Below are 25,931 nucleotides of genomic sequence, written 5' to 3'. Positions count from 1 at the left end.
GGGTCATTAACCAATCATCGTCATCTGGATAACTACTGCCACTAGAACCCAAAGGCTCCGGTGCCCTTGCGGTTGTCCAGGATAAATGCTTCAGACACCGGTTGTAAAACGAACTGTACAACAACCTGATCTGTGCCCGGGGGTCGAGGAAAACTTTAGCATCGCTTCCCTCTAGCCAAAGCGACACCTTGGGGCGTGGCCCCTCTAAGCCTTCAGGAATAAGGTCTTTATCTTTCGGAAGTTCATCGGTACATTGCTGAGAACGTGCTTCCCCAGAGACCCCTAACAGTTCCCCCACTGGGCCTCCACTAAGTTTCCCGACACCTCTCTGATCAGCTGAACACTGAAGGAGGGGTTGATCCCCTGAAATGATCCCCCTGGCACTGCAAGCAATTTAGCCGCCCTCCTAGCCAGAGAAGACACACTGAAAACTTTCCCCCCTCTGTCAAATAACTGACAGCTGTCACTACGGTGTAAGTGAACCTGACAGCTTTAACAGCGTCACCAGCCCGCCTACTCAAACTTTCAACCAATCCTTGTCGCTGTCCCTCAACCGAGCACTGCCACTCATCTAACAACTGAGAGATCCGCTCCGCCCACCTCTCGCACATCTCCGCCCACCTCTCGCACATCTCCGCCCCTCTTGGGGTGGACACTATCCCAAGTGTCAGGCGGAATCTGCAAGAGCTGGAACATTTATTCGCAGACCCTACCTCCAAATCAGACCACTCTTTCCTCTCTCTCCCAACCGCATGGACAGCCCAGAGTGCCAATTGCAACTCGTCAATGCCAGCCCAAATTCCAACAAAGACCGCACCTGCAACACATACAGCAATCACCAGCAAATAACCCACAGAGACACACGTTACAGATTTAAACAGAGCACCCAGACAGCATACCAGTGGATCCAATCCCTGACAAAACCCCCACAATGTAGCCCCCCCCTTGGCCACCCTCAGGGTTGGTCGGCTCGTGTCGTCTAGGGAAACAGCCTCGGCCCTGCCAAACTGGGTAATTCGTTTGTGTGGATGCTGTGTGATGTACCCCATCCCGCCCAAATAACAGTCAATACACCAGATACAACTAAATGATTTACAGTTTATAGATATTACTGGAAATATATAATTAATAGAATAAAATATAAAAGGCGCCACACTTTTCAAAGTTCAATCTCTTCGTGCACAAACAGTTGGAGATCAAGGACCTTCTTCTTCACCCTGCGACCCCTCGGACCACCTCGACTGGCTGCCTGGGTACAACAGCGGTGGTCGACCAGGCACTCCACACTAGTCCGTCTCCGTCTCCTCGCCGAACGCCCACCTCGGGGTCCGACCCCGTTAGCGGACATCACAGCACCTGGTCCATCCTCTGACTCTCTCTCCCGCCTTCTGCCCCAAAACCCCGCGCATATAGTATCTTCAAATACACCAAAACCAAAACAACAATCCCAATTGGTTAATAGCATTTTCTTATCATACTGTAAACCAAAACAAGCTGCTAGCGCAAACTTTCTCAGCGTTTAACACAACAAAGCCGCATTCCCCAGATTAACATAACAAAGACACCAGTTTAATTAGCATCCGCAGTAACATAAAAGTCGAAACCCCCTTACATAATATTTTAGAAATAGATAAGAATTTAACTTCTGGTAACATTTGGGGCAAACTGAAAAGGGTGTTGAATGCAGGACTGCAGGAGTTATATTTCAATGCACCAGGCATACGGAATAAGGTAGTTGATCTTGTACTTTAGACAGAGAGTGGCAGGTATGATGTTGTGAGCATCACTGAGTCATGGCTGAAAAAGGATCAGGGTTGGGAGCCTAACATCAAAGGATACATATTGTATATAAATATAGGTAAGTAGGCAGGGGAGGGGTGGGTGGGGCGACTTTGTTGTTAAAATGTAACATCAAAATCTCATAAGTAGTTAACATAGGATCAGAAGAATTAGAATCATTGAAGGTAGAGTTAAGAAACTGCAAAGGTAAAAAGACCCAGATGGCCTCCGAACAGTAGCCAGGATATGGGAAGCAATGATAGATGGGATAACTCTGATAGAACAGACGGACTGATTGGACTCCCTCTATGTCATGGTGAGTTCTGAGCCGCTTCAGTTAGTTTGCTTCTATTAGATCGCCCTCCATTCAGTAATTAACCTCACAGATGTTGGCTCCAAATTTAATTCACTCTACCCCCTGCTGGTGAAATAATTGTCATACAAAAGTGAACCAAAATGAATGTTCCAGCGATCTCTATCATAAAATCCAGAGAACATCTGTGGATCTCCGTTCAAATCACATCATTCTGCTTAGTAGGCTCCATTGCTTCTTTTGGGCCATACATCATGGTCCCAAGGGTAAGTTTATATAATTTATATAATTCTCCAGTCTAGCCTGTGGGGCAATTGAATACTATTCTCAGCTGAAGAGTAGAAATAATGTTAATATACGCCTGAGCGTATTTTCTTCATCATAACTCTTCATAAGTATCTAGTTAAGGATCGTTCAATAATTGGAGAGCAAATTTAACGTGTACAGAGTATATTAATCATTGTCTAATTCTCCGTCCAAGCAATGGCTCAATTATCAGTTACGCTCTGATTAATAGAAGAAATATTTGTATCTTAGCGCTTACGTGTGGTGTTACATAATCTGTAAGCAAGGATGGGGATCCGAGAGACCGTGATCATTTGCTCATATATTGTTTTCATCTGTGCCCTCTATTTTCGTTTACAAAGTTGGTAGAGTATCGGATCCAGAGAATGATATGATGACGGAGATACGGTGAAATGGTGTCGTTCAGATAAGAATGCGGCCATGGAATAATTGAATGACGATTAGTGGGTGTTGTTTTGGTTGACGTACTGTTCTTTTTACTTCCGTCATGATTCTGTTGTATGTGAAATTAGTTCCAGGGAATAGAGTGTTTGATTGACAGACATAGTTTCAAAGCTGATACTTGTACAAATGGGGAGGACTGAGAACCGGTTTGCGAGAGGAGAGCGTTCACAAAAGGAAATAACGGAATAGTGACGAGGACTCCTCTGTGAGGCGGCTTTGAAAGGTTTATGGAGGTTTGATGTAGAATTAATATAACTCACTCTTATTTACCCTTTAGAGTGGTCGTGAAGGCCAAGAGTGAAAATGATAAAGGCTGAAAGCCGTTGTTCTTTCTTGCCGTTTGGTCGCTGTGTTAGGTGATAAAAACATCTTAATTTCAACTGGTCTTCGTGTTCTCTTTGATTCCCTTGCGTTTGCAGATCTGCCCAGGCCCATCTTGTCGCTGGATTCCAGTCTGATTGCGGAGGAAAAAGGCGTAACGTTTAATTGCTCAGTACCGAGGGAGACCTCGGTCTCTACATTCCACCTGAACATGAACAGAGATCAGCTAATAAATTACCAAATAAATTAATCATCAGATTGCAACTGAACTCAACTCTCATGCCGGTACAATGTCTATACCCATATATTTTCCTCATATTCATCTGCTTGTCTGAATGTCTCTTAAAAGTCCCGAATGCATCCGTCTCTGCAACCACGCCTGGTAGCGGATTCTAGGCATCCATCACTCTAGGTGTAGAAAACTTGCCTCTAACATCCACCTTAAAAATTACACCCTCCTACCTTAAATGCATGCGATTTGGAATTAGGGATTTCAGCTTTGGGAGAAAAGATGTTGTCTGTCTACTCTATCTATGCCGCTCCTCGTCTTGTAAAACTCAATCAAGTCTCCCCTCAGCCTCCGACACTCGAGAGAAAACAACTTAAGCTTGTCCAATCTCTCGTTAAATCACATGCCTTTCATTCCAGGCAGCATCCTGATATTCCTATACTGCACCCTCTCCAAAGCCAAGATATCGCTTCCTATAATCGGGCAAACAGAAATGTATGTATGCAATACTCCAGATGCGGCTTAACTAAAGTTTTCCAAAGTTGCAGCATAACTTCCTGAGTTTTGAACTCAATGCCTCGAGCACTAAAGGCAAGCATGGTATATTCCTTCTTCACCACCCCATGAACTTCTGTTGCCACCTTTGAGAAGCAATGAACGTGGACTCCAAGATCTCTCCACGCATTAACTCCGTTTAGCGTCTTGTCCTTGATAAATCAGCTCCTGTCTGAGAGGCGTCTTGGATTTCTTCAATTCGATTACCAAAGCAAATAGTTTACAACCGGTGCTATCTCACTCACGCAACCCTGGAGCATCTCCACAGCAAAGGTGCATACATCAGGACGCTCGTTATTGATTTCAGCTCGGCATTTAACACCATTATCCCTTCTAAAGTAGTTAGTAAACTCCGAGACCTGGGCCTCAAGACCCTACTGTGCAATTAGATCCTGGATTTCTTTACTTGTAGACCCCAGTCAGTTAGGACTGGCTCAGTTAGGGATTCACTCGGACATCTGAACTCCCGGCACACCGCCGAATTCACACTGCAGAGAGGCCATTCAGCTGTTCTGAATGTGAGAAGGAATTCACTCAATCATCCACCCGACTGAAACACCAGCGAGTTCGCACTGGGGTGAGATCACTCATCTGTTTTGTGTGTGGGAAGAGATTCTTTCAGTCTTCCGGCCTGCAGACACACCAGCAAGTTCACACTGGGGACAGGCTATTCGCCTGTCAAACTGTACGAAGGGATGCACTCCGTCATCTCTATTGAAGGTACATCTGTCATGGTCCGGTCCGTGAAGTCCGTATTCCGGTTCACGGTCCGGTCCATCGACCCTTGATCCAGGTTTTCCTGTCTACCCTGCTTCAGTTCTTGTTGAGCTCTAATTAAGCCAGTTGATGATCGGTGGGGCTGGCTGCATAACTACCTTCAGAGATCAGGGCGTAGCTGCTGGATTGCTCTGGTCCTTACTCCTTATATCCCTTCCTCTGCCTTCCGTTTCCTCGCCTGAAGCCCTGTCTTGTCTTGCTGCTAACTCTCACCTTGTCTCGCCTGTAGTATTGTCCTGCAGCCACCCTGTATCTACCTCCCTTCCTGTCCCTTGCCTCCGTCGGGTAAGCCATGTCGTATTGCCGTTATCTACGGTTGGTTCTGTCCCTTCGTAACCCTTGCCTCCGTCGGGTAAGCCAGGCCATCTTGCCGTTACCTGCGGTTGGTTCTGTCCCTTCCTGTCCCTTGCCTCTGTCGGGTGGTGATCCGCGCCCTTCCCAGGAGGAGCCTCTAGCCTTCGGCATCAAGCGTGAAGACTCCAGCCTCCAGCCTCCTGCCAAGCCTCGCCTCTAGTCTCTAACCTCAAGACTGAAGACTCCAGCTTCCTGCCTCCTGCCAAGCCTCGCCTCGAGCCTCAAGCCTGAAGATTCCAGCCGCCTGCCTCCTGCCAAGCCTCGCCTCTAGACTCAAGCCTGAAGATTCCAGCCTGGTCCTGCTCGCCTGCCAAGTCTCGTCCTTGCCTAGTTCTGGGGCCGAGCCAGAGGCAAGACCAAGGTACTGGGTCCTTGTCCAGTCGCTGGCTCGGAGTCCAAGCCCGGGCTCCTAGCCCTCTTGTCCAGTCCTGTTCCGGGTTCCCGGCTTTCGTGTCCATGTCCTCGGCCTCAGCCTGTATCCTAGTCCAGTCCCTAGTACTTCGGTGTCTGTGTCTTGCACTTAGGTCCGTTCCCAGCCACCTCCTTATGACAACATCAGCAAGTTCTCAGTGGAGAGAGGCCGTTTATCTGGTCAGACTGTGGAACGCGATTCCCTCATTTATATACCCTGCTGGCACACCAGCAAGTTCACACTGGGGAGAGACCATCTTCCAGCTCAGAATGTGGGAAGGGAGTCATTCAGTCATCCAACGTGCAGACACACCTGCGAGTTCACACTGGGGAGAAACCGTTCACCGTCTTGGACTCTGGGAAAGGATTCACTCAGTCATCTCAACTGAAGGTATATCAGCGAATTCACACTGGGGAGAAGGCATTTATCTGCTCAGACTGTGGGAAGGGATTCACATAATTATCCACCATACAGAGACACCAGCGAGTACACAGTGGGGAGAGGCTGTTCACCTGTTCCACGTGTGGGAAGGGATTCACTCGGTCATCCAGTCTTTTCAGACACCAATCAGTTCACACTAGGAAGAATCCATTCAACTGCTCTGACTGAAGAAAAGGATAATACCCAGTCATCTCAATGATTGGCACACCAGTCAGTTCACACTGGGGAGAGGCCGTTCACCTGTTTTGACTAGGAAGAGATTCACTCAGTCATCTGACTTACAGTCACCAGTCAGTTCAAACTAGAGAGAGGCCATTCACCTGTTCTCGTTGTTCTAAGGGATTTACGGACACATAATCAGTTCATACGGGGGAGAGGCCATTCACTTGCTCTGACTGAGGAAAAAGATTTCCTCAGTCATCGCAAATACTGGCACACCAGCTAGTTCACAATGGCGACGACCATTCAATTGTCCATACTGTGGCAAGTGATTCACTCAGACATCTGACCTACAGAGTCGCCAGTCAATTCACACAGGGGAGAGGCCGTTCACCTGCTCTGAATATGGGAAGGGATTCACTCATTCATCCCTCTTCGTGACACACTGAGTTTCCAATGAGGAGAAGTTGAAATCGGCTGCGTGCTGGATATTTAAACATTACAGTTGTTAAATGCAGAGGCAAGTTCAAAAGTGACTATTGGCGTTGAACTCTGTAATTATTGCTGCAGCCGATTCTGAATGCTGGTCACTGGGCATGAGAGGAATTTATTCACCAGGGAAGGCTAAGGCCAGACGGAGTGATAGTGATTGGAGATTCAATAGTAAGGGGACAGCATATTATTTAGCTGTGAAAGAGATGTCATGTCTCTTGGTCATGTCTCAAGATGGTATGATGCCTCCCAGGTGCTAGGGTCCAGGATGTCCCAGAGCAGCTGCAGAATACAGTCAAGGGGGAAGGTAAGCAGCTAGAGGTCGTGGTGCACATTGGTAGAAAGAGGGAAGAGGTCTTGGACAGTGAGTATAGAGAGTTGGAAAGAGACTGAAGAGCAGGACGTCCAAGGTACAAACGTTTAGATTACTCCCCGTGCCAAATGCTAGTCAATGCAGGAATAGGATGATAGTACAGATGAATGAGTGCTGGGGAACCAAGGAGCAGGGTTTCAGGTTCTTGGATTATTGGAATATCTTCTGGGACTGGAGTGACCTGTACAAAAAGGATGGGTTCACCTAAACTGGAGGTGAACCAATATCTTGGCCTGAAGGTTCGATATTGCAGCTCAGTAAGGTTTAAATTAATTTGGAAGGAGATTGGGAACCAGAACATTAGGTCAGAAAGTGTAGGGATGGAGAGGAAGGTAAATGTTAGGGAGTAAAACCGGGCAGGAGCAAAGTAATAGTATGAGACGATGGATAGCTTGAAGTGTGCGTCTTTTAATGCTAGGAGTATTATAAATAAAGGTGATGAACTTGGAGGATGCGTTAGCATCATTTTGTGGCCATTACAGAGACTTGGTTGAGAGAGGGACAGGAATGGGTGATTAATATTCCAGGGTTTCGATATTTTTGAAAAGATAGTGAGAGGTGTAAAGGATGGGGGCGGGAGGAGTTACATTACTAATCAGGGACAGATTCACAGCTGCAGTCAGAGGGGACAGAATGGGGGCTTGTCCACTGAGCCTGCAGTATATGGTAGAACAAAAATAGGAAGGGTGCAATCACTCTTAGGGGATTATACTACAGACACTCCGTCCCCCAGTAGCTATCACGACATTGAGGAAGATATATGCATGCAGATTAAGGAAACATGTAAAAACAATGGGCTTGTTGTCATTGGGGGAATTCAATGTGTAGGCACAAGTTTCTTTGGTCATTTGGTTACTAATTTAATTCGTTCGGCACAACATTGTGCGTCAAAGGGCCTGTTCTAGTGATATACTGTTCTATATTTACGATTCTATCCTTTCTTATATAAGGGACTCAAAACTGCTCATAACAACCCAAGTGCTGTCTGACCAATGCTTTATAGAGCCTCAGCATTACGTTCCTGGTGAAAGGTCAAGTCGTGTGGAGTATCTCAGCCTGAAACGTTGACTGTTTATTCCTTTCCAGAGATGCTGCCTGACCCACTGAGATCCTCCAGCATTTTCTTTGAGCTCCTCTCGGTTTCCACCATCTGCAGAATCTCTCGTGTACAGCATTATATCTTTGCTTTTATATTCTAGTCCTCTGGAAATGAATACTAATAATGCATTTGCCTTCCTTACCTCAAATTCAAGCTGCAAGATAAACTTTAGGGAATCGTGGGTGCTCCCACTCTGTTTACAAATCTGATTTCTGAATTTGCTAAACACAAGGGAACCTACAGATGCTGGAAATCCAGAGCACCACGTGAATAAAAAAAAACGCTGGAGGAACTCAGCAGCTCAAGCAGCATCTATGGACATGAATACATAGTCGACGTTTCAGGCTAAGACCGTTCTTTGGCATTGGAAAGGAAGACCATAAGACACAAGAGCAGAATTAGGCCATCTGGCCCATCGAGTAGCTCCGCCATTCAATCATGGCTGATCCTTTTTTTCTCCCCCTAAATCCCAGTTCCTCACCATCTCCCTGTAACCAAGAATCTATCAATTTCTACCTTAAATATACCCAACGACCTGGCCTCCACAGCTGCATCTGGCAACAAATTCCACAAATTCGCCACCATTTGGCTAAAGAAATTTCTCCACATCTGTTTCGAAAGGGCACCCCTCTACGTTGAGGCTATGCCCTCTTGTCCTAGACTCTCCCACCATGGGAAACATCCTTTCCCCATCTCCTCTGTCTCGGGCTTTCAACATTCGTAAAGTTTCAATGAGATTCCACCCCAACCATGCTTCTGAAGTCCAACAAGTAGAGACCCAGAGCCACTAAACTTTCCTCTAATGATAACCCTTTCATTACCGGAATCATCCTTGTGAACCGCCTCTGGACCCTCTAAAATACCAGCACATCTTTTTTTTCAGTGAGGACGCCAAAACTGTTCACAATGTGAGGCCTCAGCATCACATCCCTGTTCTTGTATTCTAGACCTCTTGAAATGAATTCCAAAATGTCATTCCTCAACACCGACGCTCCTGCAAGTTAACCTTTAAGGTGTTCTGCACCTTGGCATCTAAGATTTTTGGAGTTTCTCCCGCAATTAGAAAACGGTTTGCACATGTATTTCTACTCCTAAAGTGCATGACTGAGCATTTTCCAACATTGTATTTCATTTGCCACTTTCGTGTCCATTCTCCTAATTCAAGTCCTTCTTCAGCCTACCGGCAATGCTACCTGCCCCTTCACCAATCTTCGTACCATCTGCACACCTGGCAACAAATCCATCCATATCATTGATATACAGCATAAAGAGAAGTGGCCCCAGCTCCGACCCCTGCGGGACACCACTAGTCACTGGCACTAATATTTGTAATCCATATTAAATTGCAAAAGGAAGGTATCTGTGTGACTGTAAGGAGAGGGATAGGGAATAGACAGATAGTTCAGTGTAGCCCTGTGGCCATTCCCCTCAACAACATGTTTCTAAACGTCTGGGCGGGATGGGGACAAACTACATACCAGAGGAAAGCCACAGCAACCAGGTCTCTGGCATTGACTTTGGCTCTATGGCTTAGAACGGAAGGGGCAGAAGAGAGCAGTGGTGATAGGAGATTCCATAGATAGGGGAGTAGACGGGAGATTCTGTGAACGTGAAAGGGACCCTGGGCTAGCATATTGCTTCCCACGTGCCAGGTTCAGATGTCTCATATCGGTTCCACTGTATTCTAAACTCTGATGGTCAGCAGCCAGAATGTGTGGTATATTCTGGTGCCAACAACATAGGTAGAAAAAGGGAGGAAACCCTGAAGATAGAATACAGGGAGATAGGTAAGAAGCTGAAAAGCAGGACTTCAAGGGTAACAATCTCTGATTGGTGTCTGTACTATGCATCAATGAGGGTAAGGACAGTACGATTTCGTAGATGTGTGTCTGAGGAGGTAAAGTGCCAAATTTGTGTATTATTGGGATCTCTTCTGGGGAACGTATGACCTGTACAAAAAAGACGGGTTACACCAAAACTTGAAGGGGATCAATATCCCTCGGGTAGCTTTGCTGGAGATGTTGGGAATGTTGCAGCTAGTTTGGTAAGGGGATGGGAAACAATGTGATATGTCAGAGGATGGGACAGTTGGTAAACAGGCAGATGCAGCTTGCAGAGAGACTGTGGGGATGGATAAGCAGTTGAGAGGGCAAAATTGCAGACAATAGGATGGATTGAAGAGTATCAATTTTAATATAACATGTATCAGGACAATGACATTGATGTTTCCATTCCATACTATGATGCAACCAGTCAATATACTCTCCACTGTACATCAATAGAAGTCTGTCAAAGTTTATGATGACGTGACAAATCTTCGCAAACTTCTAAGAAAGTAAAGGTACTGCTGTGTTTTTTTTTTTGAAATAGAACTTCCGTATTAGACTCAGGACAGATTTTCTGAAATAATAACACTGAGGAATTTAAAGTTGTTGACCATCTCCACCTCCGATACTCTGATGAGAACCCACTCATGAGACTTCCTCATCCTGAAGTCAATAATCATCTCATGGGTCTTGTTGATATTGAATGAGAAGTTGTTATTGTGGAACTACTAAGCCATGTTTTCAATCTCACTCCTCACAATTGATTCGTCACTGATTCAGCCATTATCAGTGGTGTCATCAACAAAGGAGGCACTGGAGCTATGCGTAGCCTTTTAATCATGAGTATGAAGTGAGCAGAGCAAGTGGACTGAGCAGAAAAAAATTTTGTGCACCTGTCATGATGACGACTGTGGAAATGTTGTTACCCAACTGGGCAAGTGCAGAAATCAAGGATCCATTTGGTCAAGGAGATATTCAGGCCCACGTCTTGAAGCTTATTGATTAGTTTGGAGGGGATGATAGTATTGAATGCTGTGCTGTGGTCGAGGAAAAATCAGCCTGATCTCCTTATCTATCTTCACCGTCCAGATGTTCCATTGTTGAGTAAAGACCCAATGAAATAGCATCTGCTATTGACCTGCTGTGGTGGTAGACAAACTAGTAGGTTACTTCTCGGGTAGAAGTTGATGTGTTTAATGACAAACTTCTCAAAGCACTTCATCACAGTGGTATTGAATAGTAGTCTTTGAAGCAGGTTACCACGTTAGTCTTGGTTATAACTGAAGACTGCTTAAAGAAGGTGGGTGTCTCAGACTGCGGAAGCAAAAGGTTAAAAATATCAGTGAACACTCCAGCCAGTTGATCAGGGCGGGTCTTTAGTGGTTGGCCAGGTACGCCATCTGGGATGTCTGCATTTCATGGATTCACCCTCCTGAAGCATGCTTTCATGTCAGCCTCAGAGCCTGAAGTGATAGGGTCATTAGGGGGATGATTCATGGTACAAGTCCTGGCTTGACCTTCCAATGTACATCATTTTACTCTTGATTAAATTCATTTGCAGAGGTATGGGCACCAGAGTGACAGAGCAATTGTGGAGTAGTTGTGAGCAACAATGTTGTTCAGCCAACATACAAAATCGAGAAAGAAAAGGTTGAGCATGATGGGAATAATGTTCTGAGTTGTGTCTATTTCAATACAGAAAGCATTGCAGGTACGATGGATGAGCACGTGGATATATGACATTGGTTGAAGGAGGAGCAGCCTCACTGGTTGAAGGAGGTCCATGACTGGTAGCTCAATGTTCCACATCTCCGTGCTTTCAGGTGTGACAGAGTGGGAGAGATTTACGGGGGAGGGCTAGAATTACTGATGAGGGAAAATGACACTGCAGTGTCCAGACAGGACAGACTGGAGATCTCATCCATTGAGGCTAAATAGATGAAACAGGAATAAAAAAAGGATTAATGGGATTATATTATAGAACACCTAATAGTCAGAGGAGTAAATTTGTACACAGCTATCAGGCAGTTGCAAGGAGAATAAGGCTGTGGTAGTGGCTGATTTAAAATCTCCACATATTGACTGGAACTCCCATACAGTAAAAGGGTTACATGTGATCGAGTTTGCTAAGTGTGTTCGGATTTTGTATGGAGTACACTTGAAAGGAACGGTGCAACATATATTGTTTGAACATGTGTTTTTGCACCGACTGAGTGATCTGCCGTTTTGGTATCTCTGAGAAGATTTAGAGAGATTGAGAACAGAGTGCGCAGCCTAACGAGAGAGCACAGACCTAAGATCTGCTCCATTTCCCCCTGGGATCAATAATGTATGACTATGACTACTTGCCGATCTCGTCAATTACAGCGTCGAGGAAGGTTGAAATCGACGAGGATGAGAGCGGAAGCAAGCGGGTGTTCATTGCCGTCAGTCTACATCATTTAACCGGTCTTCTCTCTCTCGGTCGCGCCTGCCGGGGCGGTGGGGAGGGGGGAAGATTCAAGAGTCTTGAGTCTTTGGCAAAGTTTGATCTGTGCGGTCTCCTCCCTGGTTGATGTTACATGTGTTAATGGTTTCTCCTTTTTATTGCTATTGTTTTCAACTTTGATCACAGCGCTTTGACGCTCAGTGGCTCTGCAGCCTGCGATCAACAAACTACACAACACCAAACAGAACTGAACTGAATTAAACTGACCCTTCCTAGACCGCTTCAAGGACTCCTTGGTTTGATGATTAAGATTCTGTGTGCCTTGTGCCATTTGCGCGATTTGTTATCTCACTTCGCGCATTCGGTGTTCGATATATTTTTGTTTTGAACAAGTTCCACGGTGTTTCTCTTTATTTTTGCATGGCTGCCTGCGGGAAGATACATCTCTGAGTTGTATTCTGTGTACATACTTTCATGATAAATGTACTTTTATCTTTGAAACTTTCAGAGTCCCAATGGCTTCTACAGCTATATTAAGAGCAACAGGATAGCAAGATATACAGTTGGTCCTCTTGAAGATCAGCGTGGGCTTCTATGCATAGAGGTGTCACAGGTGGGTGGAGACTTTATAGGGCTTCTTGCTCCTTTCTTTCCTCAGCAGATAGACACGGAGCCTATAGATGTGAGGAAAACAGCAGTGTGGTTTGCACCGGAGACATTGCAGAGGAGGAGGTACTTGCTGTCTTGAAGAAATTTAGTGTGGATAAATCCCCACGGCCAGACAAGATATCTCCTTAAACCATTTGGGAAGCTGGTGCAGAAATTGAAGCAGCCCTAGCAGAGACACTTCAATCGTTCTCAGCCACAGGTGAATTGCCGGGGCATTGAATGACAGCTAATGTTGTTCCATTGCTTGAGACAGGCTTTAAATATGAGCGGAAAACTTATAGCCCGGTGAGCTTGATGTCAGTGATGGTAAATATTTTGGTGCTGGAAATATAAGTATCTGGATATACAGGGTCTGATTAATGCTATTCAACATAATTTCGTCTTTGACAGGTCATGTCTAACCAATCGTATACAGTTTTTGGACGAAATTACCAGGAAGGTGATGAAAGCAAGGCAGCGGATGTTGTCTTCATGGACATTAGCAAGGCCTTAACATGGTCCTAGCGGTTACAATGTGAGTGGATCCCAGAATCAGGCGATTTAAGTCTCCGTACAAGCATCGGGACCTAACCCGGAAATTGCCATGCATATGCGTACGGTACCTTTGACAAATTCAGAATTGTTTTCTCTGACGCTCAGTAATATCACCGTAAGAACTGATCCCATATATCTGACCCGAGATGTCCTGCCGTTCAATTTCTCACCTATTGAATAATGCTACGAGTTTCCCACATGGTGCTCTTTAAAAACCATTTACCGTCCAACGCATTTCCCTTTACCCTGCGTATTGCCACCCTCCCAGCACACATTAACACCTGTTATCAGGAAATCTGGGCAATTTTATTCCTTCAGCCTCCTATTGACAAAAAACTTAACAACAATCCTCAGTATAGTGGATTTCTCCAAACTCTGCAAACCGTCAGCACACATTTACTGCTGTTCTCTCTGTTTAAGTGGAGACAGTCCTTCCGCACGTGTGAGGTCTCGTGGCTGGTGGATCCGCCGCTCCCTCCCGGCTGATTATCTGTAAATTGGAGCAATGTTCTGAAAACAAGTGAGCTGTGGTGACACTAGGAACCTTTATTATGCATGCAGAATATTTTGGGGTGAGTATCTCAATACGGTCTACTTTGTTTTATTCCATCTTGACAGTCTGAATCTGAAGCATTTCTCTCGCTAGCAGATGAAGGAGAGGTAATGCAAGTGAACTGTCATTATTTCAGCTGCTGGACAACGCGAGGGTTCCGTGGCTTAACTGGTCAAAGCGCCTGTCTAGTAAACAGGAGATCCTGGGTTCAAATCCCAGCGGAGCCTTTAAGTTATGGTGTGAATTGCCGTGTGATGACGGCGGCTTTGAGGAAAATTACACTTAACACAATTACACTATAAATTACATTTCACTCAGCACAATGTCGCAAAATGGAACGGAGCAATAATAATGTATAGAATTCCCCGAAAACAGTGCAGAACGACTGTTCAAATAGATTACATTTCCGATCAGCTTGCTATTGCGTTTTTAAAGTGTAAGGTTTACAAAGTGCCGCCATGATCTGCTTTATGAAATTGTCCTGTTCTTACTGAGAAACGATTTCACACTGCGTTTCAAAACTCCTTCCTATTAAAATCCGAATAGTTTGATAAACAGAGGCCACGAACTCCACCCAATCTGGAGTGTTCTGCAGTCCCACAGTAATATCCTTGTCCTTGATACTATTACTGCAACATTTAGTTTTGTAAATTATTTAGGAATTCAATGCAACTAAAATGATGGCGGAAAAGAACAAATACATGCACTCGCGATGGCAGTGGTGGGATTCGAACCCACGCCTCCTTAGAGACTGGAGCCTTAATCCAGCGCCTTAGACCGCTCGGCCACACTACCATGTTTTTTAACCATTATACAGTGACGTGGATTTGTTGACCACGTCAATCTTCAAAGTTTATACCATCGGTGTAGGCGTTGAAACATTCTCCCACACACTGTGCTTGAGGCTTCATGAATTTTCCATTTTTCTCCAACCCAAAACAGACCAGAGAGAACGCTGGTACAGAGCTGCCTCTTCAAACTGTCGGATTGCAGCCAGATGTCAGTACGAGTATTCTCAACACACAAATGGAACACTAGGGTTAAATATTCACATTTCCAGCCGATGCAAAGAGTAAATTCACTCCCGGTCGACCTGTCTTGTCACATTCAGCGACCTTTGCACATGTACTCCAAAATGTTGCAAGCCTTTCATTCACATGAACAATCCCAGCTTCCATACCCGAACATTTCAAATTAAAACACTCACATTGACAACGGTTCTCCAATATCTATACTCAGATCTTTCTGGGATATTTAAAGCTGTTCTAAAACTCAGCACCACAAACCTCCAATTTGACTGAAACAGATTTTTTGAAGTTGTTTGATTAAATAGTATTGACTTGCAATTGCACTGCGCCGGAAACTGTTCCATCAGCACTCTACTGCCCGTTGCCCTCCAAAGTAGAATTTTTAATTTCAAAAGTAATGAAGATTACCATCCTTAAACAGTGCTTATGACGGGACTAGGTACCAGGCAAATTGTACACGTGTAGCGACCCACTTTCTAGCACACACGAACCGGCTCACAACAACGCGCGCAGACAGAGGGCCGGCCCCAGAAAGGGCGCCAGGCCATCTTCAATAGCAGCGGCAAAATCCCGCGCGCGGAAAGGGTCTAGGAATATGCATTCCCCACAGTAGTCCCGCCCAGGGAGGGCGGGAACGGGAAGGCTTTAAAGCAGGCCACGAAATTTGAATAAATCTCTTTCATCGCAACTCCAACTCACCGACTCCGTGTGGTTATTCTAGCGCTGTGTGTAGCACACCGCTACACACGTACGTTTGTGAGGCGTCAAGTTCCAGGTTCTTTCCTGAACCAGAAAAAACGCAAACATTTGTACATATCAGCAGGAAGCTCTGGCAATCAATTACGTCAGGGCTGAACAGATTGTCCAGCCAACTGCTCACTTCCACCGATCTTATCAATATGACACTTTTTGTTAATAATTTATTTCCCGCTTGTCAATGATCGAGGGCTCTGTCCGCAGTTTTCCTGACCAATACCGCGGTTCACGATGCGCAGGGAAAAATGCGATCATCTGATTGGCGTGAAGAGTGAATGACTCGATTACTTCAAACCATGTCTTGGATTGTAAGATTCTCCATCATCAGGCGACATTATCAACCACTGGAATCTGACTGTGGTTATCATTGTACCGAGTGCGGAGATAATGCAGTCTCTGGAAACAAAACATTTTTACTTATATTTGGTCACTCGTCAGTCGAAGGCCAACACGCTAGCATCGCGCCGTACAGCCCACAGGCACAGACTTCAGTGCAAAAATTAAACTTCCTGAAAAGAAACCTGCAATTTATGAAACAAAAAAAAAACTTTCCTGCGCTCCCTTTTCTTTCACGCAGCAGCAATTTCGGTCTGATCAGAAAATGTCGCGTGGCCTTTCCCTCGGATGAAAGGCGGAGCGACGCCGATCTTCCGCAGCACCCGCGCCGTACCGGGAAAGATCCTGTGAGCGGTTTTCAGCCTAATAACCTTGGAAGCACAGTGCCACTTCCTGCACGTTGACTGCAGAGCGCGGGATTCCTAGCAAATTCCTCAGTAGAATTCATAGAAGAACCGATGTGTCACTGTTTCTGGTTGCGAGAATTTCCATTTTCCTCATGAAACCCCAATTAATTCATCTGATTGGAATGACATTCTCAAATTGCTCCATGAACCAGGCATCCTGCCGCAACATTTCTGCGGCGCTTGAGATCGCACGCGCCGTTGCTTGCGATTCTTCTCCGTTTAGTAATGTTATTGGCGGTTGCAGACCAACGTAAAGTGCAGTACCGACACTTATAGTATCATACAAAGATATCAGAAACTTTTCTTCCAGAAAGTCTTCCACCACCGTCCCATTCACATTTGTGTCTCTATAACACCACTTAGCTCGAGGAGCATTAAAATCCCCAACTATTAGCAAACTAACTTTTAGCATTGCTTTGTAAGGGAAAGAAAAGGAACATAAAAGGAAAAAAAAAGAAAAAGACGAAATAAAAGTTTACACTTCTCTGACCATTATCAACACGTCTTTGTATTCTGGGTATTATTTACCCTTCAGTGACAGAGGGTTTATTTGTTCGGAGAGCCGACAGAAGGTTCTGTGGACGAGAACAAGGTTTCCGGATGGCATGCTGCCTCCCAGGTTGAAGGGTCAGGGACATCATGATCGAGTCCATAACATTCTTCAGGGGGAAAGTAAGCAGCCAGAGGTCGTGGTCCAATTGGTATCAATGGCATGGGTTAGAAGAGTGACGAGTTCCTGCAAAGTGAATTCAAGGAGTAAGGTGCTAAATTAAGGGACAGCTTCTCCAGGGTGGAGATCTCCAGATTGAAACCCATACAGTGTGCTAGCGAGGCAGAAATAAGAAGATAATACAGATTAATATGTAGCTGAGGAGATGCAGCAAGAAATAAGTGTTCCCTGCCATCCTGGTGAAAGTGCCGTATCTAGAATATAAAACTGAAGACCTCAGACAGAGCTAGGTTGCAGTGTCAGTGGGACATCACCGACCGTTGTGTATTCTGCTTTACAGCAACATGACCCAGTCCTACGCACTGGAAACAGCTCTCCAGCCCCAGGGTTACAACATCCATTGAATGGACAGGACGGCAGCATCAGGTAATGACAGAGCTAACGGTGTTTACTTCATGATTCGTTCATTATGATGCTCAGATGTGACAACCCTGTTTCAGACTTGTTCCTCAAACGTAGAACAGCCAATGATCAGGTGTCATTCATTCTACCTACCAAGGAAGTTCTTTGCCCACATCCTAGTACTGATGTACATTCCAGCCCTGACAGTCGTCAGGCAAGCACTGGTGGAGCAGAGCACCACGATCAACAATCACTAGATAGCGCACTGTGACACCTTCTTAATGATCCCGAGGGTCTTCAGCCAGGTCATAATAGAAAGTCTCCGACCAACAATCACCAGCATGGCACGTGCTGAGCACTCGATCACTGTTACACCATCATAAAAAATACTTACAGTGTTATGCCGCACCTGCACTTTGGCACATCCGAACACCAAGCTGTACTTCTACTCCCAGCAGAATATCACAGACTGAGGATGGCAGCAGCAGTGATGAGGACCCTGAAGTTAGGAACAAGCGGTGTGGATGAAGCTTTACAGCACTGCTGTCATCGATGTACTAGACGGTATTTAGGCATTGATATTAGGATGTGAATGAATCTACCACGGCTGTCACTGATTGCCTTCCTCAGGGGAGCAGACAGGAGATTTTGTGGACGTGAGAGGGACATCCGCATCGTTTGTTGCCTCCCGGGTGCCAGAGTCCGGGATGTCTCTGACCGGGTGCACGACATCCTGGTACGAGAGGGAAAGCAACCAGAAGTCATGACACATATTGGGGCCAACGACATAGGCAGGAAGAGGGATGAGGTTCTGAAGTGTGAGTTTCGGGAATTAGGCAGAAGGCTGAAGAACAGGACCTCAAGGGTGACGTTCTCAGAATTGCTGCCAGTGCTACGTGACAGAGATGGAAAGAATTGGAGGTGATGGCAGTTGAATGCGTGGCTGAGGAGTTGGTGCAGGGAGCAGGGTTTTAGATTTTTAGATTATTGGGATCTCTTCTGTGGAGGGTGGGACCTGTACAGATTGGATGGGTTGCACCTGAACTCGAGGGAGAGCAATATCCTTGCAGCTAGGTTTGCTAGCATGGTTCGGGAGGGTTTAAATGATTTGCGAGGGGGATGGGACCCAGAGCGATAGAGCAGTGAAAGAAGGGCATGGAGTAAAGCCAGATCTAACATACAGAGAGTCTTTGAGGAAAGAGAAGCAGAATAAACGGTGTAAAGACAGTAAGGTAGAAGGGCTGAATTGTGTGTACCTCAATGCAAGAAGCATCAGGAACAAAGGTGATGAACTGAGAGCTTGGATACATACATGGAATTATGAAGTAGTGGCCATTACAGAGACTTGGCTGGCACCAGGGCAGGAATGAATTCTCAATATTCCTGAATTTCAGTGCTTTAAAAGGGATAGAGAGGGCTGAAAAAGGGGAGGAGGGGTGGCATTACTGGTTAGGGATACTATTACAGCTACAGAAAGGGTGGGTAATGTAGCAAGATCCTCTTTTGAGTGAATATGGGTGGAAGTCAGGAACGGGAAGGGAGCAGTTACTCTACTGGTTGTATTCTATAGGCCCACTGGTAGCAGCAGAGATAGAGAGGAGCAGATTGGGAGGCAGATTTTGGAAAGGTGCAAATATAACAGTGTTCTTTTCATGGGTGACTTTAACTTCCTTAATATTGATTGGCACCTGATTAGTTCCAAGGGTTTAGATGGGGCAGAATTTGTTAAGTGTGTCCAGGATGGATTCCTCTCACGGTATGTGGACAGGCCGACCAGGGGGAATGCCATACTAGATCTAGTACTAGGTAACGAACCGGGTCAGGTCACAGATCTCTCAGTCAGTGAGCATCTGGAGGACAGTGACCACCGCTCCCTGGTCTTTATAATTATCATGGAAAAGGATAGAATCAAAGAGGACAGGAATTTTTTTTAATTGGGAAAAGGCAAATTATGAGGCTATAAGGCTAGAACATGCGGGTGTGAATTGGGATGATGTTTTTGCAGGGAAATGTACTATGGACATGTGGTCGCTGTTTAGAGTTCTCTTGCGGGATGTAAGGGATAAATTTGTCCCGGTGAGGAAGATAAAGAATGGTAGGGTGAAGGAACCATGGGTGACAAGTGAGGTGGAAAATCTAGTCTGGAGGAAGAAAGCAGAATTCATGAGGTTTATGAAGCAAGGATCAGCTGAGTCTATTGAGGAATATAGGGAGGCAAGAAAGGAGCTTAAAAAGGGGCTGAGAAGAGCAAGAAGGGGGCATGAGAAGGCCTTGGCGAGTAGGGTAAAGGAAAACCCCAAGGCATTCTTCAATTATGTGAAGGAAAAAAGGATGACAGGAGTGAAGGTAGGACCGATTAGAGATAAAGGTGGGAAGATGTGCCTGGAGGCTGTGGAAGTGAGCGAGGTGCTCAATGAATACTTCTCTTCGGTATTCACCAATCAGAGGGAACTTGATGATGGTGAGGACAATATGAGTGAGGTTGATGTTCTGGAGCATGCTGATATTAAGTGGGAGGAGGTGTTGGAGTTGTTAAAATACATTAGGACAGGTAAGTCCCCGGGGCCTGACAGAATATTCCCCAGGCTGCTCCACGAGGCGAGAGAAGAGATTTCTGAGCCTCTGGCTAGGATCTTTCTGTCCTCGTTGTCCACGGGAATGGTTCCGAAGAATTGGAGAGAGGTGAATGTTGTTTCCTTTTTCAAAAAAGGTAGTAGGGATAGTCTGGGTAATTATAGACCAGTGAGCCTTACGTCTTTGGTGGGAAAGCTGTTGGAAAAGATTCTTAGAGATAGCAGCTATAGGCATTTAGAGAATCATGGTCTGATCAGGGACAGTCAGCATGGCTTTGTGAAGGGCAGATCGTGTCTAACAAGCCTGATAGGGTTCTTTGAGGAGGTGACCAGGCATATAGATGAGGATAGTGCAGTGGATGTGATCTATACGGATTTTCGTAAGGCATTTGACAAGGTTCCACACGGTAAGCTTATTCAGAGAGTTAGAATGCATGGGATCCAGGGAGGTTTGGACAGGTGGATTCAGAATTGGCTTCCCTGCAGAAGGCAGAGGGTGGTGGTAGAGGGAGTACATTCAGATTGGAGGATTGTGACTAGTAGTGTCCCACAAGGATCTGTTCTGGGACCTCTACTGAATGTGACAAGATAGGTCGATAGGGAGTGATTTTACTCTTTGCATCCGCTGGAAGTGTGAATATTTAGCCCTAATATCACATGTGTACGCTGAGATTACTCTCACTGAAATCTAGCTGCCTCCGGCAGTTTGAAGAGACAACTCTGTACTAGTGTTCCCTTTGGTCTGCTTTGGGTTGGGAAAAATTGAAAATGAATGAAGCCTCAAGCACGGTGCGTGGGAGAATGTTTCAACCCTTCCGCCGACGACATAACTCTTTGAAGGGTGCCATGGTGAAGAAAGGCACGTTACTGAGTAATGATGAGGGCGAGGTAGTGTGGCCGAGCGGTCTAAGGCGCTGGATTAAGGCTCCAGTCTCCAAGGAGGCGTGAGTTCGAATCCCACCACTGCCATGGCGAGTACACGAAACGTTTTGCAGAGCTAAATGTAAGAATGGCAAATCATCATGACTACGATTGGTGTCATAGCCAAGTGTATTACTGTGGGTCTGCCGAACACTCCAGATTGTCTGGGGCATCCTGTGGGTAGGTGGGATTCGTGGCCTCTATTTATCGAAAGTAGTGTGTTAAAAAGTAATTAACATCAATATGTATTCTAGCTCCTTTCTGTAGCGCCGTCTGACCAGTTTCTTGAAAACAAAATGCAGCGAACTAGTCGGAGTTCAATTGAAGAGACGTTTGAAACGCAGTTTTTCAGTAAGACCAGGACAAGTTTCAAAGGTTTCAAAGGTACATTTAATGTATACAATATACATCCTGAAATGCTTTTTCTTCACAACCATCCACGAAAACAGAGGAGTGCCCCAAAGAATGAACGATGGTTAAATGTTAGAACCCCAAAAGTCCCGCCCCCATCTCCCCTCCGTCTCTCGCGTAAGTGACAGCAAGTAGCAATCCCCCCTCCCCCACCGGCAAAAGATCATGGGCACCCGCCACCGGGCACTCAAGCGTGAGCAAAGCAAAGGTAAAGACACGGATTTGCAGTTACCTTAAAGACTTCGCGTTTCACCCTGTACTCGACATACCACAGGCTCTGTCTCTGTCTCTGTCTGTCTGTCTGTCTGTCTGTCTCTCTCTCTCTCTCTCACTCACTCTCTCTCTCTCTCTCTCTCTCTCTCTCCCTCCCTCACTCCCTCCCTCCCTCCCTAGTAAGTTCATAAGGCAGATCACGGCCGCATGCTGTAAACGATTGTCACCGTAACACAATCTGTAAAAACTGTAAGTGCAAAATACCTATATCAGGGCAGAACAAGCTAGTGTCCTCTATTTGAAACCGACATTATGTTTTTGAGACACATAAACAATCAGACCTGTAACATTTTCGATGAATTTTATACACTGTATCATTGTTCCGCTCCTTTTTGAGGCATTATGCTCTGTTAGAGGGTAATTTGTGATTTTTAGTGCTTTGCTGAAAGCCGTCTTCATCACATGGCAAATCACCCCATAACTTAAAGGTTCCGCTGGGAGTTGAACCCAGGATCTCCTGTTTACTAGACAGGCGCTTTGACCAGTTAAGCCATGGAACCCTCGCCTTGTCCAGGAGCTGGTATAATGATAGTTCACTTGCACTAAATCTTCTTCGTCTGCTAGCGAGAGAAATGCTTCAGATTCAGACTGTCACGGTAAGATAAAACAAAGTAAACCGTATTGAGACTCATCCAAAATCCATAATATAGGTTCCTATTCTCACCACAGTTCACAATGTTCGGAACATTGCTTCAATTCACAGACACGCAGCCGGGAGGCAGTGACCGATTCACCAGCCCTGAAGCCTCATGAGAAGTGCAGAAGGATTGTCACGGCTTCGTCACGTGTTAATTGATGAGTTTAAGCACTTCTTCAATCACTGTGGCGGGTGGTTTCATGCAATGTGATCGTCCTGGCTCTTTAAGCAAGGAGGATTAAAGCAACATCTGTGCTGTGAGGATGAGTCACAACTTTGAAGCTGAGGAAGAACCATTCAAGAGTTAGACCTGGAGGCATTTAACCATCAGAGGACAACGACGTAAGAAATAGTCGGAATAACCAAATTTTTAAAAAGGGATTGAAAAGAAAATCTCTGACATATCTATTCGGTATTTTTCAACAGAATAGATAAGGCTGAATGATTGGGTAGAGTAACTTCGTATTGCAGGAACACCCTGGTTAATGTGCGCAGAAATGTTTGTAAGGAAGATTGAATAAAGCTTTCGCTTGCCTTAAACAGAGAGAAATGCAGTAAACGGATGTGACCGTTTAGGGAGGTTGGACAAGTCGGCCATTCTGAGGATTGTTGTTGAGTCCTTTTGTCAATAGGATGAGGGAATAAAATTGCCCAGAGTTCCTGATAACACTGGGTTTGGTGTTCATGTGTGAAGGGAGGGTGACAATACGCTGCTTGAGGGAAATACATTGCCCAGCAAGTGGATATATTGCTCGGCCTTTCCCAGTGGGAAACGCGTAGCATGACTCAACAGGTGAGAAATTGAACGGCAAGACATCGCGGGTCAGATATATGGAATCACGTTTTTCGGTGATATTACTGAGTGTCAGAGCAAAATTTTTGAATTTGTCAAAGGTACCGTGCGCACATGCATAGCAATAACTGGCTTAGGTCCTGATGCCGGTATGGAGACTTAAACCGTCTGATTCTGGGATCCACTCACATTGTATCCGCTAGGACCAGCCATCCAATGATATGAGTCCCAGAACTGTACAACTTCCACATGAAATTTCCATCTGTAATGTTCTGTTTCATTTATATAACTGATAAGCTTGTGTCGGTTTACGATGCTCTCATTCCCGTGGAGAATTGGACCGAGGCAGTCATCTAAGTTTGGAGTCTGTGCGAGTAACGTGCAAGGGAAAATAAACACCGCAGGGAATACTTGATAGATCAGGCAGTATCTGTGGAGATTAAGAGAATTCTTTTAAAACCTAACTCCTTTGCTTGTCAGTAGAAGAAGAACATAGCCCAGTTTGGTGGATTTAGTTGCCCGGGGAGAAATATAAAAACATTTCCTGAGGCTGCATTCTATTAGTGTGATTAATCCTTGAGTGCGGCAAGTCAATTGTCAATTATTTTAAGAGAAAAGTATTTTAAGGTAATACAAGAGAAAACAAAAAAAAACAGAATGCAAGATCTAGTGTAACTGTTACAATTATAGAGAGGTAGGTATTGAGGCCAAGAATTCATCTTGAAAGTATAAGAATTCGTTTAACATGGCAGAAGCTGCCACTGAGCCGAGTTGTTCGTGCTTCCAAGCTTTTGTATCTGCTGCCCAGGGAGGAGAGAAGATGTCTAGGGTGGTAGGGGGACTTTGATAATGCTAACTGCGTTCTGGACGCAACAGGAAGGGTCAACATTATGCCTGGAGGAGAGGATGGTATTCCTGATGGACAGTGTTCTGTCCACAACGGGGCTCAAACTAACCCAAACAGATTAGTTACTTGGGACTCGCCATAACTTCTGGGAGATGAGAAATTGATAATCAGCATGTAGATATTGTGACAAAACTATCTCTTCCCACTGATGTTGGTGATTGAGGTGGTTCCTCACTTTGGTACATTTCTACAGGGGTTTAATACAAGAATCATCGATCCAGTTATCATGAGCCAGAATATTCCCATATTTCTCCTTCCAGGCAGTGTAGTAGCGTCCAGCTTAGTTCCTCGGAGATAATGACACCCAGGAACTTGAAATTGCTCACTCTGTCCACTTCATATCCCAATATGGTTTGTGTTTCTTCGTCTTACCCCTTATGAAGTCAGCTCTTCGGTCTTGCTGACGTTGAGTGCGAGCTTGGTGTTGCGACACCACTCAACTATCTCGCTCCTGTACACCCTTTCATCACCACCTGAAACTATATCAACAATGATTGTATCATCAGCAAATTTCTAGGTGGCATTTGAGCTTTGCCTAGCCCTGAAGTCATCGGTGTAGAGAAGTAGAGCAGTGGACTAAGCACGCATTGCTCTGGCGCACCAGTGTTGATTGCCATTTAGGTGGAAATGTTATTTCCAATCCACACCGATTGTGGTCTTCCGGTTTGGAATCGAGGATCCACTTGCGGAGGGTAGTACAGGGGCCTAGGTTCTGTAGCATTTCCATCAGGACTGTAGGCTCTATTGAGTATATTGATTTCGGGACGGTGCAGACATCGGGCACCTTGGAACCCAGAAGCCTCTGCGTTTAAAATCTGCCGTCGTTGACCCATCTTTTTCAGCCCGACCGTCTGTACTTGGGCCCCGAGGAGCGTTCTGCTGATGAGCGAAGATGCTGACGCCATTTCGACAGCGCATGCTTATCGTTGTAACCGTGACCAGATAGCTGGGTTTCTCGTGTTTGGGGGTTTCTGGGTACAGAGGCAGCCATGGGTTACACAGCCAGCGCTTTCCCTGCCATTCTGTCATGCGTGTTTGGAGGGGCAAGCGGACGGAATGGGAGTACCTGGATCTCCCAAACACCGCCGACTTTCAGTTATCTAAATCCAAAAATTAGGAACTCGGAACAATTAACATACTTCCGAATTAATCGCGAATGAAGAGTCGTCCTTTGAGTCAATGAAAATGTGAATAAGTACTGCATGGGAAAATTAAAACAGAACAAAATCATTCCATCGGCTTTACTTCTTGAGAAAATCACATTTGTTTTACCTTCTGGACCTTTCTACCCATTAGAACATATCTTGTACCATTCTCACTAGGTATTGGGTAACAAGTGACCTGTAGCTTTCACATCACTAAAGTGCCACTCTCCAATGAGAAACCCTGCTGTCCTTCCCTTCGTATTCATTGGCATTGCCAATTGGTTCACCACCGTCAATCACCTGGGGAGGGCGGCGTTGGGGGTCAGAGTAATTAGAAAGTCTCCAGGATCAGCCATGCAATATAATGTGCTCTTTGTGACATTGTGGGACGTGAGCAGAAGTTGAAGTAATACTGATGGAGACAAACTGAGTCAAGTCACAGGTTGATGTTGGGCAGAAATTGCCTATTCTGATACAGACAGGAAAGCAGAGAATTTGAGGCTCAGTCCAGATGCCTGATCTGTGCCCAGTTAAGAGATGAGGTGTTGTTCTTCCAATTTGCGTAAATCCTCAGTGTAACAGTGTGATGTCATCGCTCACCATAGAGA

General features: G+C 45.4%; 4 non-coding genes and 1 pseudogene across 4 annotated transcripts; 2 read left to right on the top strand and 3 right to left on the bottom strand.

Annotated features, from left to right (window-relative positions):
* The window catches only part of LOC140189847 (histone H2AX-like), an 836,563-nt pseudogene that overhangs the window by 616,312 nt on the left and 194,320 nt on the right, over positions 1-25,931 (bottom strand).
* Positions 14,218-14,291, top strand: trnat-agu (transfer RNA threonine (anticodon AGU)). The gene has a single exon. It is a non-coding gene; the product is annotated as a tRNA-Thr (tRNA).
* On the bottom strand, positions 14,778-14,859 carry trnal-aag (transfer RNA leucine (anticodon AAG)). Its single transcript has one exon. It is a non-coding gene; the product is annotated as a tRNA-Leu (tRNA).
* On the top strand, positions 21,124-21,205 carry trnal-aag (transfer RNA leucine (anticodon AAG)). The gene has a single exon. It is a non-coding gene; the product is annotated as a tRNA-Leu (tRNA).
* Positions 22,268-22,341, bottom strand: trnat-agu (transfer RNA threonine (anticodon AGU)). Its single transcript has one exon. It is a non-coding gene; the product is annotated as a tRNA-Thr (tRNA).

The sequence above is a fragment of the Mobula birostris genome, chromosome 29, assembly GCF_030028105.1.
Source record: "Mobula birostris isolate sMobBir1 chromosome 29, sMobBir1.hap1, whole genome shotgun sequence".
Lineage (NCBI taxonomy): Eukaryota > Metazoa > Chordata > Chondrichthyes > Myliobatiformes > Myliobatidae > Mobula > Mobula birostris.
Note: the sequence above shows the minus strand (reverse complement) of the source record. Positions and strands in the feature narration are given on the sequence as shown.